The sequence below is a fragment of the Rhinoderma darwinii genome, chromosome 1, assembly GCF_050947455.1.
Source record: "Rhinoderma darwinii isolate aRhiDar2 chromosome 1, aRhiDar2.hap1, whole genome shotgun sequence".
NCBI lineage: Eukaryota > Metazoa > Chordata > Amphibia > Anura > Rhinodermatidae > Rhinoderma > Rhinoderma darwinii.
The window spans coordinates 658,987,629-659,003,072 of record NC_134687.1 but is presented as its reverse complement, the minus strand read 5'-3'; the positions used below and the strand labels follow the sequence as shown (position 1 = coordinate 659,003,072).

The window sequence follows — 15,444 nt, the reverse complement described above, 5'->3', positions numbered from 1 at the left end:
AGAGGCAGCACTCCAATGTTTTAAAAAAATTCAAAAAGTGCAGCTCTTATACCTTGTTTGTTTTTTACACTAATTGATCAATACTTATTACATGTATAATTAATTAGTGAATACAAATACCATATCTAGAAATTTTTACCCATCTACAGTCAGTGAGATGAAGTGTACAAAATACACAATAAAACACCATATAACAATTGAATCATACATACATATATATTCTGTGAATTGGAAAGGGGCAGTGGCCGATGAGTATACATACATAATTTCAGAATAGTACAGTACCGAGTTGCAATGCTCCAAATTTGTGGCATCCGCGCGCATCCACCACACATGCTCCAAGATCGCACCCAAACCGGAAGGTCGGCTGAAGGGACCGCTTCATTCATAGGAGAACCACCGTGCATGCGCATGATGACGCTTGCATTCCAGCAGTAACTATGACGCGAATTCCCTCATTCTACATACATAATTCAGAGTGAGAACAATCGCTGCAAAGAAATGTCATACTCCATCGAAATCGGTGGAGCATGACATATATATCATTACTAGGACCAAAGTGTTTGTCAAAATGACAAAAACACAGTAGGGATAATCCCAAAAGGCAAAACCAATGAATATAAAGTTACATAACAGAGACTATGTCCCAAACCAGGTTGTCCATCCACACCGTCATATACAGTGGTGTGACAAATATCAGCTCTAAATCTAGAGATTTCAATAGTACAAAATCCTAAAGAATTTAAGGGGTAAATGTAAAGTCAATTACGCTGGTATGTATCATAACCTCATTGGTTGCCACATATACTTGTTCAAGGAAATAAACCTCTCTATGCACAGCAATCATATATCCTAATGATAAACATGTGTCCTCATAATTTAGGAAAAGGGGAAGTGAAAAAAATGGAAATTGACATAATAACCCACTTTTTGGAGAATACCATACAAAGAAATCAACGGCCTCTGCCCCCTTGCAACAAACGTCCAATTTGTTTCACAATAAGTGAATATCTGTGAAAAAATAGATAAAAAAGACAAGTGATTAATCCACAAAATGTATGGATGAATACAGGATATACCATAAAAATACACCTGGAAAAAAGTCAATATAAGACTCAAATTCCCACATGTATATAAACTAACTATACTACAACGATCAGATACAAACCATAACCCCCAGCCAGTGCTTGCTCAGTGAGCTCTAAACTCCTCTCCAGGTTTACAATGCTCCTAAGTGCTGCACGTTGAATATTTAGATCCAATACCTGGGCTTCCAAATACACAACATGCCGCATCTAGTGAACAGATATTCACGCTCAAACGGCTGTTCAAGGCACCAATACGTGCACAAGACACACCTGGTAGCATTGTCCATGGACCACAACTTTCAATGAGAACACACAACAATGCACAAAGAAAATTGACCAAACCATAATAATCAGCAAAATCGCACTTTACTAGTGGACTCTAGGAGGATGAGCTGCCCAGGTCCTGATGCAGTTTAGCAGTCTCAACCCATAACATTTCCTCCACCGTGATCTCAAGTAATTTACAGGTTTCTATCTGGTGAAACGCGGTCTATAATTTATGGCAAACATGTCTTCTGGTGCTGGGGACAAATAACTTTTTGATCCTTCTTTCCATAGCAGACTGTTCCAGAAGTCATGTTATTTGCCTAGCTGTTCATGAGCAAACTAAAGTCTTGCTCTGATGTTTTTTCTGGATAACTAAGGTTTTCTTTTGACGCACCCCCATGCAGTTTTCATTTTTGCAGCATTTTTGGAATGGAAGATATCAAGAGTGTTAAAATCTGCAGTAGATCTTTAAAGAAATTCTGGAATTCTCAGAAACTTCTCTCAGTATCGTGTGTTCTGCTCTCAGGCTGATCTTACTGAGACAGACTGGCCTGGACCAACTGGCAGTTGTCTAAAATCTCAACATGTAGATGGTTTTCTGGACAGTGGAATGATTGACATCCAATAGTTTAGCCGTGTTCCCTTTCCGGAACCATAGACACCCATAACCTTTTTGAAGGCCTCAGAGCGCTCTGGATCTCGGCATGGTGATATCACACATTTCAACAACAAAGAGAAAACCAAACGTCAGAGGTTTAAATGAGACACGTTCCTCCTAGATCCTGTCTAATGATGGAATTACACATAAGTTGTTTTAGGCAATTCTAAGAGTGTATTAAAAAGAATTGGGAAATATAAATGAAGGACTTACACTTCTCGTCCCGGCTGGATCCACTTCTGACTTTGCGGTGCAGTTTTTCATGCGCTTTTTTTAGCTAAACTGCATGTGTGATTCCAGTTCACAAATAGAAGATTTGTGTCAGAAATGTCTGCGGCTGTCCTATTCATATGAATGGTGATTTCAGAATCCATGTACGTGCTACAGAAGCAACCCCACTCAGATGTATGGAGCTATTTACAGTTTCAGAAAATTATACTACAAATCTGCAACAAGTGAATTTAAGAACAGACAGAATGGCAACCACAACCATACCCACATAGATGACGAATGGACACACGATTAAGCAGCTAAATATTGGGGTATTACAAGATAAATTGTGTAGCCATTCGCCACCACATGTGGGCGTGATTTTGGGCGCCAACCTTGATTCTAATTCAGTGATAAATGCACTTATGACATTTCCTTTTATGAAAATAAATCTGTGAATATTTATTTTATTCAATTAGAAAGTTACTTTGTTAGTAGTTTTTTTTCTGTTTATACTGTTTTAATGAACGTCAAATATAAAATGTCCATATATGTTAAAAGCAATAAGTTTACATTGTCCTTACTGTCCGTCTGGATTCTCCTGCAGTGCGGGGGAATTTAAGAATACAGTAATAAGAAGCGAGGTTCCTGGTGACAGTTCAGCTTCTCTGCTTTGTAAGTAAACCAGGATCTTCTTTTCTTCCTTATATCCACAATACTTTTCCTTCATAGATCCCGGTCACAGTTGATCTCAGGTAAATATAATTTGGGTGTTTGGCAGATCCAGGCTAATTCCACCCAAAAAAATAAACACTCTCATTGGCTGTTTAACCCATTAGTGACCGCCAATACGCCTTTTCACGATCCATGCTCTAATGGGTGAGATCGATATCAGTTTAAACCCTCAGATGCGTCACTCAATAGTGAGCGCCACATCGGAGTGGTTTTGGAGAGAGGGATGGAGCTGCCTCTCTCACCTCACCGACACCCTGCGCATGAGGGTAGAGTGCCGGTGTTCTGTGGCAGCCGCGGGGTCCTAATAAAGACCCCCGGGTCTGCCTGAAGAGTATACCTGCTGGTCATACCAGAGGCATGGCCTAGCAGATGCCTGTCCATTTTACACGGACAGGCACTAATACCAACAATACAAAAGTATTGCAGTGTATTATAAAAGCGATCGGAGGATCGCTTAGTTAAGTCCCCTGGTGGGAGAAGTAAAAAATAAATAAATAATGTAATAATAAAAGTTAATAAAAAAAATCAGTGAAAAAAATAAATAAATTTAAAACCCCACTTCTTCCCCTTACAAAATGCTTTCTTATTAAAAAAAAAAGTTACACATATTTGGTATCGCCGCGTCCGTTACGACCCCAACTATAAAAGTTATTACATTATTTAACCCGCACGGTGAACGACGTAAAAAAAATAAAAAAATACATGCAAAAATCGGTTTTCTGTGAATCCTGCCTTAAAAAAAATTTGATAAAAAAGTAATCAAAAACTCACATGTACTCCAAAATTGTACCAATAAAAACTACAAAGTTGACCCAAAAAAAAAGCCCTCATACAACTGCATCGGCGGAAAAATAAAAAAAGATATGGCTCTTCAAATACGGAGACACAAAAACAAATATTTTTTTTTAACCCCTTCCCTCTTTAGCCACTTTTGACCTTCCTGACAGAGCCTCATTTTTCAAATGTGACATGTTTCACTTTATGTGGTAATAACGTTGGAATGCTTTTACCTATCCAAGCGATTCTGAGATTGTTTTCTCGTGACACATTGGACTTTATGTTACTGGAAAAATTTGCTCGATATGTTCAGTATTTAATTGTGAAAAGCACCAAAATTTAGCGAAAAAGTGCAAAAATTTGCATTTTTCTCAGCTTAAATGTGTCTGCTTGTAAGACAGGCAGTTATAAACACACAAAATTGTTGCTAACATCCCCCATATGTCTACTTTAGATTGGCATCGATTTTTGAACATCCTTTTATTTTTCTAGGATGTTACAAGGGTTGAACTTTAGCAGCAATTTCTCACATTTTCAAGAAAATTTCAAAAGGCTATTTTTACAGGGGGCAGTTCAGTTGTGAAGTGGCTTTGAGGGCCTTATATATTAGAAACCCCCAAAAAGTCAAAATTTCTTAACCCTTTAACTTTTCACAGGAATTAAAGCAACGTAGAGGTGACATTTACAAATTTAATATTTTTTTTCATAACACAAAGTTTTACCAGAGAAATGCAACTCAATATTTATTGCCCAGGTTCTGCAGTTTTAGGAAATATCCCACATGTGGCCGTATCGTGCTACTGGACTGAAGCACCGGCCTTAGAAGCAAAGGAGCCCCTAGTGGATTTTGGGGCCTTATTTTTATTACAATATATTTTAGGCACCATGTCAGGTTTGAAGGTCTCTTGCGGTGCCAAAACAGTGGAAATCCCCCAAAAGTGACCCCATTTGGGAAAGTACACACCTTAAGGAAATTATCTAGGTGTATAGTGAGAATTTTGACCGCACAGGTTTTTTACAGAAATTATTGGAAGTAGGCCGTGAGAATTAAAACCTACATTCTTTCAAAGAAAATGTAGGTTTAGCAAATTTTTTCTCATTTCCACAAGGACTAAAGGAGAGCAAACACCACCAAATTTGTAAAGCAATTTCTCCCGAGTAAAACAATACCCCACATGTGGTAATAAACAGCTGTTTGGACACACGGCAGGGCTTAGAAGGGATGGAGCGCTATTTGGCTTTTGGAGCTCACATTTAGCAGGAATGGTTTGCGGAGGCCAGGTCACATTTGCAAAGCCCCTGAGGGGACAAAACAATGAAAACGCCCCCATAAGTGACCCCATTTTCGAAACTACACCCATTAAGGAAATTATCTAGGGGAATAGCGAGCCTTTTGACCCCACAGGTTTATTGCAGAAATTATTGGAAGTAGGCTGTGAAAATTAAAATCTACATTTTCTCAATGAAAATGTAGGTTTAGCGATTTTTTTTCTCATGTCCACAAGGACTAAAGGAGAAAAAGCACCACAAAATTTGTAAAGCAAGTTCAACCGAGTAAAACAATACCCCAAATGTGGTAATAAATCTCTGTTTGGACACACGGCAGGGCTTAGAATGAAAAGAGTGCTATTTGGCTTTTGGAGATCACATTTGCGGAGGCCATGTCGCATTTGCAAAGTCCCTAAGTCCTTGACGAATTCATCTAGGGGTGTAGTAAGCATTTTGACCCCATAGATTTTTCATAGAAGTTATTAGAATTGGGCAGTGAAAATAAAAACAATCCTTTTTCTTCAATAAAGACGTAGCTTTAGCGCAAAATTTTTCATTTTCTCAACAAATAAAGGAAAAAAAGAACCCAACATTTGTAAAGCAATTTCTCCAGAGTACGGTAATGCCCCATATGTGGTCATAAACTGCTGTTTGGGCACACGGCAGGGCTCAGAATAGAAGGAGCGCCATTTGGAGTGCAGATTTTGCTGGATTGGTTTCTGGGCGCCTGTGGGACCAAAACAGTGGATACCCCCAAGAAGTGACCCCATTTTGGAGACTACACCCCTCAATGCATTTTCCTATTGGTGTAGTAAGCATGTTAACCCCGCAGGTGTTTTGTAGAAATTAGTGTGCACTCGATGTTGCAGAGTGAAAGTGGGATTTTTCCATAGATATGCCAATATGTGGTGCCCGGTTTGTGCCACTATAACAAGACAGCTCTCTAATTATTATGCGGTGTTTCCTGGTTTTAGAAAAACCCTACATGTCGCCCTAATATTTTGCCTGGACATTCGACCAGGCTCAGGAGTGAAAGCGTACCATGCAAAATTGAGGCCTAATTTGGCGATTTACAAAGTATTGGTTCACAATTGCAGAGGCTCAGATGTGAAATAATAAAAAGAAACCCCTGAGAAGTGACCCCATTTGGAAATAAAAGAACCCTCAAGTCATTTATTAAGGGGTGTAGTGAGCATTTTCACCCCACAGGTCTTTCGCATAAATTAATGCGCTGCGGCTGGTGCAAATTAAAAATGTATATTTTTCCCTAGATGTGACATATGCCACTGGGGAGACACACCCCAAAAATTGTTAAAACGGTTCTCCCGGGTATGACGATGCCATATATGTGGAAGGAAACTGCTGTTTGGGCACACTGTAGGGTTCAAAGCGGAGGGAGCGCCATTTGGAGCGTGGATTTTGCTTGGTATTAAATTTGAGTATTGCTGGTGTTTCCATTTATAATGTGGGGGTACATGTAAGCTGGGCAGAGTACATCAGGGGCATAGTCACGTGGTATAATGGGGTAAAAAAACAAATAAAATGATCCATAGATGTGTGTTACGCTGTGAATCAATCCTTTCTGCACAGACCGGTGTCGCACTGATATATGGCGTCCTTTCTTATCCCCCTTTTGGTCCACACTCCGCACCTTTGCAGTTTGGGGAATTTTGCTGGGAAGTGTTGTCCTGATATTATACGGGCACCGTCGCTTCCAGCGGATATGTTTGGGCCCTCCCCTTCCTGGTTCCCTAATTTTAGGGCCTTGATAAATCGCCTCTTGAAACAGATGAAATGTTCCCCTCGGGCCGGCACAACTGCATATTTTTTTAATTTCCTGACTTATTCGAGCCTTAACTAATTTTATTTTTTCATAGGCGTAGTGGTATGAGGGCTTTTTTTTGCGGGACGAGTTGTAGTTATTAGTGGTACCATTTTGGGGTACATGAGACTTTTTGATCACCTTTTATCCTATTTTTTGGGAGGCCAGGTAAACAAAAAAAACGTAATTCTGGCAGTTTTTTTAAAAATAATTTTTATACAGAGTTTACCATGTGTTATAAATTACATGTTAACTTTATTCTGCGGGACAGCCCTATTCTGGCGATACCTATTTTATAGCACTTTTTTATGTTTTACAACTTTTGCACAATAAAATTACTTTTGTAAAAAGAATGTATTTTTTCTGTCGCCAAGTTGTGAGAACCATAACTTTTTTAATTTTTTGTCGACGGAGCTGTATGAGGGCTTGTTTTTTGCGAGACGAGCTATAGTTTTTATGGGTACCATTTTTGGATACGTGCGACTTTTTGATCACTTTTTATTCCAATATTTGTAGGGTAAAGTGACCTCAAAACAGAAACTCTGGTATAGTTTTTTAAGTTTTTTTTTTTTACGCTGTTCACCGCATGCAATAAATATAATATTTTGATACCTCAGGTCGTTACGGTCGCGGCGATACCAAATACGTACGGTTTATTATTTTTTTTCAATAATAAAGGACTTGATAAGAAGAAAAGGGCGATTGTGTTTTATTTTATTACTTGAAACTTTTATTGTTTTCAAACTTTCTTTTTTCACACTTTTTGACCCTTTTTTTCAAGTCCCACTAGGGGACTTGAAGGTCCAACTGTCTGATGTTTTTTTTCTAATACATTGCACTACCTACGTAGTGCAATGCATTAGATCTGTCAGTGATTCACTGACAGAAAGCCGATTAGGCTTCGCCTCCCCGCTGGGCCTAATCGGCTTCCGTAATGGCTGAGCAGGAGGCCATTGTGTCTCCTGTTGCCATAGCAGCAGTTGCCAGTCCTGATTGCCTGTCATGGCTGGCGATCTGCTAGCAACTGCTAAGATGCAGCAATCGCTTTCGATTGCTGCATCGAAGGGGTTAATGGCAGGGATCGGAGCTAGCTCCGGATCCTGCCGTTACAGGTGGATGTCAGCTGTAACATACAGCTGACTTCCACCGCTGACGCCGGATCAGCTCCTAAGATGGCGCCATCTTGCCGGCGGCTACGGAAGCCGATCAGGCTCCACCGCCGGGGGAATCTTGACCGGCTTCCATGCTAGGCAGACCGGGAGGCCAGTATTAGGGCTCTGGTTGCCATTGCAGCCACCGGAACTCCGGCAATTTCATTTCTTGTGTTCCGATAAGCTGCTAACACCTTAAGTGCAGCGATCGCGTTTGAGCGCTGCAATTAAGGGGTTAATGGCGGGGATCGAAGCTAAATTCGGTCCCCGCCATTACAGCCGGATGTCAGCTGTAAGATACCGCTAAGATCCGGCGATGATGGCACCGGCTCAGCTTCTGAGCCGGTGCCAAACATTTGACGTATGGATACGGCTATTTGCGGGAAGTCATGGCTTTCCATGGCGTACCCATACGGCAAATGTCGGGAAGGGGTTAAAAAAGAGTTTTTACTAAAAGTAGTAAAGAATACAAAATCTATATCAATTTGGTATGGTTGCAATCGTAACAACCCGCTGAATAAAGTTAGTGCCAGTTATACCACACGGTAAACGGCGTAAATTTAGGACGCAAAATAGTGTGGAAAAATTGGTGTATTTTTCTACCCCCCCCCAAATTTTTTTTAATAAAAGTTAATCAATAAATTCTATGTACCCCAAAATGGTGCGGTTACAAAATACAACTTGTCCCGCAAAAAACAAGACCTTATACAGCTATGTCGACAAAAATAAAAAAAAAAGTTATAGCTCTTTGAATGAGACCATGAAAAAACGGAATAGCTTGGTCATTAAGGCGTAAAATAGGCTGGTCATTAAGTGGTTAAAGTTTGTGAATAATCTGATGTATTTAAAATCTTTTTTTTTTTGCTCTTCTAGCATTTCCCACATTCTAAACAAGATTATGGTTTCTAGTCCATGTGAATTCTCTGCGGAGTTCCAAAATGTAATCAAAATGGCTTATCCCCTGTATGGTTTCTCCGATGAGCCCTAAGTTTACCTTTAGTAATAAAACATTTCCCACATTCTGAACACAAATATCAGTTCTCTCCTGTGTGACTTCTCTTATGTACAGCAAGACTTGATTTTTGTGTAAAACATTTCCCACATTCTGAACATAAATATGGCTTCTCTCCTGTGTGACTTCTCTTATGTAGAACAAGACTTGATTTTTGTGTAAAACATTTTCCACATTCTGAACATGAATACGGCTTCTCCCCTGTGTGACTTCTCTCATGTCTAACAAGATGTGATTTATCTGTAAAACATTTCCCACATTCTGAACATGAATACGACTTCTCTCCTGTGTGACGTCTCTCATGTCTAAAAAGACCTGATTTATCTCTAAAACATTTCCCACATTCTGAACACGAATATGGCTTCTCCCCTGTATGATTTCTCTCATGTGTAACAAGATGTGATTTACATGTAAAACATTTTCCACATTCTGAACATGAATACGGCTTCTCTCCTGTGTGAATTCTTTTGTTTGTTAAAAGACCTGAGATTTTTGTGAACTGTTCACCACATTGAAACCTTTTACCCCCTTTCTGAGCTGTATTTGTGGTAACAATCTGTGATTGGTTAGGAGAAGGTTCCTCAGGATTAGTGAAATTATATGATGGGTCTTTACTGTGAAGTCCTGGATGTACATTAAGGGTAATGAGGTTTTCTCCTGAAGACTGCTGCATGATATCTTCATCTTCTACTTTGTAATTCAGCAATAACGTGACGTTTCCCTCAGAGTTCTTACTGGGATTTTCTGTTAGGATTTAAAAAAAATAAAATTGTGATTTTGTTTCACAATAGAAAAGTTGACAAATTTATAACATTTGTATTAGGCTGGAAACACACCTGCAGTGTTTTGAGCCAAAGTCATAAGTGGATCAAGCAGGAAGAAGTTTAAGCCATGACTTTTGACTCCATTCCAGCCTTATGACGCTTTGTATAACACTTTAAAAGAAATCCATGATAGTCCAGGATTCTGGTCTACACTCAGTCCTCCACTATTAATTTATTACACAAAGCTTGACCTAAATAAAATAATTTTTCTTGAAAAACAGAACCTTGTCTGGCAATGAGGCCTGTTCTCTGCCAACACATTTAGCCGTTTAAAAGCTAATAAGGCATACACAATCTTAACTTAATATTGTTACAGTCTAATATTGCCCACAGTCGACATTTAACAAGATAATGTGTCATGAGACAAATCTCAGGCTGAATTCACGGACATGATAATGAGGTCTGCATATCCAAATGGCTGAACAGTCACCGGATCTCAATTTTATAGAACATCTGTGGGATGCAGTGGAATAGACAGAGTGAAGTTATCAAAATCTGTAATAAAGGTTTCCAGTACACAGTAATATCATTCCACTAAGAATTCAGGCTGTTCTAAGGGGAAAGAGGGTCCTATCAAGTACTGATAATGTGAACCTAATGAAATGAAGTGGTCTCATTCACGTTTTAGTCATGTGACAATTTAATAGAAAATTATTGTTCTATTTCTCTGCCAACCTATATTTATTTGGTCTTGTTTTTCTCAGAACATATAGGGCTTTGATATTGTGTAATAAAATAAGTGATCTATTTAACTCTGATGAAGTGGGAGAGTCGGAGGGGAGAAAACTCAGCAGGATGTTTTAAAACATCATTGCAGAGAAAGGTGTGGACCACCAAGACGTTTATAATCTATGGGTAGTCAGCAACTGGTTAAAATAGGTGCTTCCTAATAATCGTGGATTTGTTTCTTTTAATCCAATATAGAAAAAAACAAACACATCTTTAAACCCACTTTGAAAACTTCTTAAAGACCAATAAAGCTTACCTAATTTTTAGACGACTTTTCAGAATAATCTGTTATATGTGTGTACAGGAAGAATAACACTATTTCTGGCCATTACATGACTTGTATCTGGCATTCTTTTAGCAGTTTTCCCTCTGCAGGCTCTATCTTTAAATGTCAGTTTTCCCTGAGGCAGTGGGTGGAGCCTAACTGCTATCATGTCTTCTATACACTACACACAGAGCAGAGAGCCATCCTGGTATACTATCTTTCTGTATCACACCCTTAGAAGCTGCAGCAGCATGGATGATATTATACAGCAGTAAGGACCAGTGCAGCGGAAAATCCAGCACAGAGGTGACATAGAACTCTTACCAGCAGCCTATGTCTACTCTCTCTGCTTCTACTCCCCCTCTCCTCTTCAAAGACATTTATTGACTACAGAATCTGTGTCTTTGTGCTCCTGCTCCCTCCTTCTGCTTCCCCTTCCTTTCCCATAGACTTCTATAAGCAGCAGCATCCGTGTGTCTCTCACCTAGTGGCACTAACTTCACATACAATTTTCATGGATAAAACAGCTAAACTATAACAGTAAGTAAATTTCAAAGTTGATATATATCAGGAATACTATTAGATTACCACAAGTTGTTTGAAAAGTTAGTGTCCATTTGTAGAAGACATGTTCCAAAAAGCTATTTAGTGTATAGTAGATTACAGCGGAGATCTGATTGCTTGATATTGCAGCCTAAGGTTGTACTATGGAAATATCCTGAAGACAACATGTCCCCTGGTGACTTGTGTGCAGAGTTGTCATGGGGACCTTGTGTGTTTTCTAACAGCTCCTCAATTCTTGTCCCAGGCTCATATTAAATATAGAACTATAATGAGGATCTTTCTTCTCAGCTGTTATTATTTGAAGATTTGTAATGGAAGAACCAAATAAATGACAAAGTACAAAGGAAATAACCAAAATGTATGTGTTTTTTCATTTCGATTGATTCCTAAAATGATGTTTAACCGGTTGAGGACTGTCCACTGTGTATATATGCTGCAGGTTTAAGTTTGCTGCCTGAGTGATTGAGCAGCTAAATGTCGGGTGCCTGGTCATCAGAGACTGCCAGGAACCCTGAAAAGAAGACAAAAGTGTTTTTTACCACTTGTCTTCTCTGCACTCACATACACAACGCTCAATGAGCGCCGCTACCTCTATTGATCCCGGTGGTCATGTGACTAGTCACATGATCGCCGAGAAGCCGGTAATCGGAGGCTGCTGCTGTATCTAACTAAACCCAGCCCAGCCCTATCAGTGACAGTAGTCACTATAACACGGCTGATCTCCCCTGCTGTAAAGTGCCAGTTACAGAGGAAAAGTATAGTGTAAAAAAAAAAAAAATGAAATAATAAATGTTCTCCAAATGCCTTTTCTGATGGAAAGGCCATAAAAATAAAAGTTAAAAAACAAACAAAAATAAATGAAGAAAAAATTACACATAAACCCCTGCACTAACGCATTGTCACCTACATGTATGTAAAAAGCGTTAAAGGGAAGTATGGAGCACGCTCACGGGCAGAGCACGATATATACTCAACGGGTGTCGGCTGTGTAATACAGCCGACACCTTACTGCAATGGGTGGAATCAAAGATCACTTGATTCCGCCCATTTAGCCTCTTAGATGCCGCAGTCAATTGCGACTGCAGCATCGAAGGCTTTAGAAAAAGGGGCCGGCCGGCTCCAAAAGCTGATCGGTCCTCCCGCAACGCGATTGCATGAAGCTGATGGTTGTCATGGCAGCCTGGGGGCCTAATGAAGGCGCAGGTCTGCCATTTCTGTACTCCCACTAAGTCCTGCCGGAGGACAGCATTTGTAAAGAAAATTCTCCAGAGTACGGAAATACCCCATATGTGCTTATAAACTGCTCAAAAGGGAAGGAGCACAGATTTTCATGGATTGGTTTCTGGGCACCATGTTGCATTTGCAAAAGACCTTTGGGACCAAAACAGTGGAAACCCCCCAAAAGTGACCCCATTATGGAAACGACACCCCTTAAGACATTTATTAGGGGTTTAGAGCATTTTGACCCCACAGGTGTTTTCCAGAAATGAATGCGGAGCGGATGGTAAAAAGTGAAAATTGAAATTGTTCCACAGATATGCCATTTCAGAGTCCAATATGTTGTGCTCAACTTGTGCCACTAGAGAGACACACCCCAAAAAAGGGTTCTCCCGGTTATAGCAATACCATATATGTGGTAGTAAACTGCTGTTTGGGCACACTGTAGGGCTCAGTATTGAGGCAGCGTCTTTTGGCGCCTGGATTTTGCTTGGTAGTAGTTCTGTTTGGGGTATTACTGGTGATTCAGTTTATAATGTGGGGCACATGAAATATGTGAGGAGTACATCAGGGTATATGTAATATGTGACGAGTACATCAGGGTATATGTAATATGTGACGAGTACATCAGGGTACATGTAATATGTGACGAGTACATCGGGGTATATGTAATATGTGAGGAGTACATCAGGGTATATGTAATTTATGCGGAGTACATCAGGGTATATGTAATATGTGAGGAGTACATCAGGGTATATGTAATCTGTGAGGAGTACATCAGGATATATGTAATATGTGAGGAGTACATCAGGGTATATGTAATATGTGAGGAGTACATCAGGATATATGTAATATGTGAGGAGTACATCAGGGTATATGTAATCTGTGAGGAGTACATCAGGGTATATGTAATATGTGAGGAGTACATCAGGGTATATGTAATATGTGCGGAGTACATCAGGGTATATGTAATATGTGCGGAGTACATCAGGGTATATGTAATATGTGAGGAGTACATCAGGATATATGTAATATGTGAGGAGTACATCAGGATATATGTAATATGTGAGGAGTACATCAGGATATATGTAATATGTGAGGAGTACATCAGGGTATATGTAATGTGTGAGGAGTATATAAGGATATATGTAATATGTGAGGAGTACATCAGGGTATATGTAATCTGTGAGGAGTACATCAGGGTATATGTAATCTGTGAGGAGTACATCAGGGTATATGTAATCTGTGAGGAGTACATCAGGGTATATGTAATCTGTGTGGAGTACATCAGGGTATATGTAATCTGTGTGGAGTACATCAGGATATATGTAATATGTGAGGAGCACATCAGGGTATATGTAATATGTGAGGAGTACATCAGGGTATATGTAATATGTGAGGAGTACATCAGGGTATATGTAATATGTGAGGAGTACATCAGGGTATATGTAATCTGTGCGGAGTACATCAGGGTATATGTAATCTGTGAGGAGCACATCAGGGTATATGTAATATGTGAGGAGTACATCAGGGTATATGTAATATGTGAGGAGTACATCAGGGTATATGTAATATGTGAGGAGTACATCAGGGTATATGTAATATGTGAGGAGTACATCAGGATATATGTAATATGTGAGGAGTACATCAGGGTATATGTAATATGTGAGGAGTACATCAGGATATATGTAATGAGTACATCAGGATATATGTAATATGTGAGGAGTACATCAGGATATATGTAATATATGAGGAGTACATCAGGGTATATGTAATATGTGAGGAGTACATCAGGGTATATGTAATATGTGACGAGTACATCAGGGTACATGTAATATGTGACGAGTACATCGGGGTATATGTAATATGTGAGGAGTACATCAGGGTATATGTAATTTATGCGGAGTACATCAGGGTATATGTAATATGTGAGGAGTACATCAGGATATATGTAATATATGAGGAGTACATCAGTGTATATGTAATATGTGAGGAGTACATCAGGATATATGTAATATGTGAGGAGTACATCAGGATATATGTAATATGTGAGGAGTACATCAGGATATATGTAATATGTGAGGAGTACATCAGGATATATGTAATATGTGAGGAGTACATCAGGGTATATGTAATATGTGAGGAGTACATCAGGGTATATGTAATATGTGAGGAGTACATCAGGGTATATGTAATATGTGAGGAGTACATCAGGGTATATGTAATGTGTGAGGAGTATATAAGGATATATGTAATATGTGAGGAGTACATCAGGATATATGTAATATGTGAGGAGTACATCAGGATATATGTAATATGTGAGGAGTACATCAGGATATATGTAATATGTGAGGAGTACATCAGGATATATGTAATATGTGAGGAGTACATCAGGGTATATGTAATATGTGAGGAGTACATCAGGGTATATGTAATATGTGAGGAGTACATCAGGGTATATGTAATATGTGAGGAGTACATCAGGGTATATGTAATGTGTGAGGAGTATATAAGGATATATGTAATATGTGAGGAGTACATCAGGGTATATGTAATATGTGAGGAATACATCAGGGTATATGTAATATGTGAGGAGTACATCAGGGTATATGTAATATGTGAGGAGTACATCAGGGTATATGTAATCTGTGAGGAGTACATCAGGGTATATGTAATATGTGAGGAGTACATCAGGGTATATGTAATCTGTGAGGAGTACATCAGGGTATATGTAATCTGTGAGGAGTACATCAGGATATATGTAATATGTGAGGAGTACATCAGGATATATGTAATCTGTGAGGAGTACATCAGGATATATGTAATATGTGAGGAGTACATCAGGGTATATGTAA

The 15,444-nt window shown here is 39.2% G+C and overlaps 1 pseudogene; it reads right to left on the bottom strand.

Annotated features, from left to right (window-relative positions):
- LOC142707319 (uncharacterized) overlaps nucleotides 1–15,444 on the bottom strand; it is a 59,405-nt pseudogene that overhangs the window by 17,214 nt on the left and 26,747 nt on the right.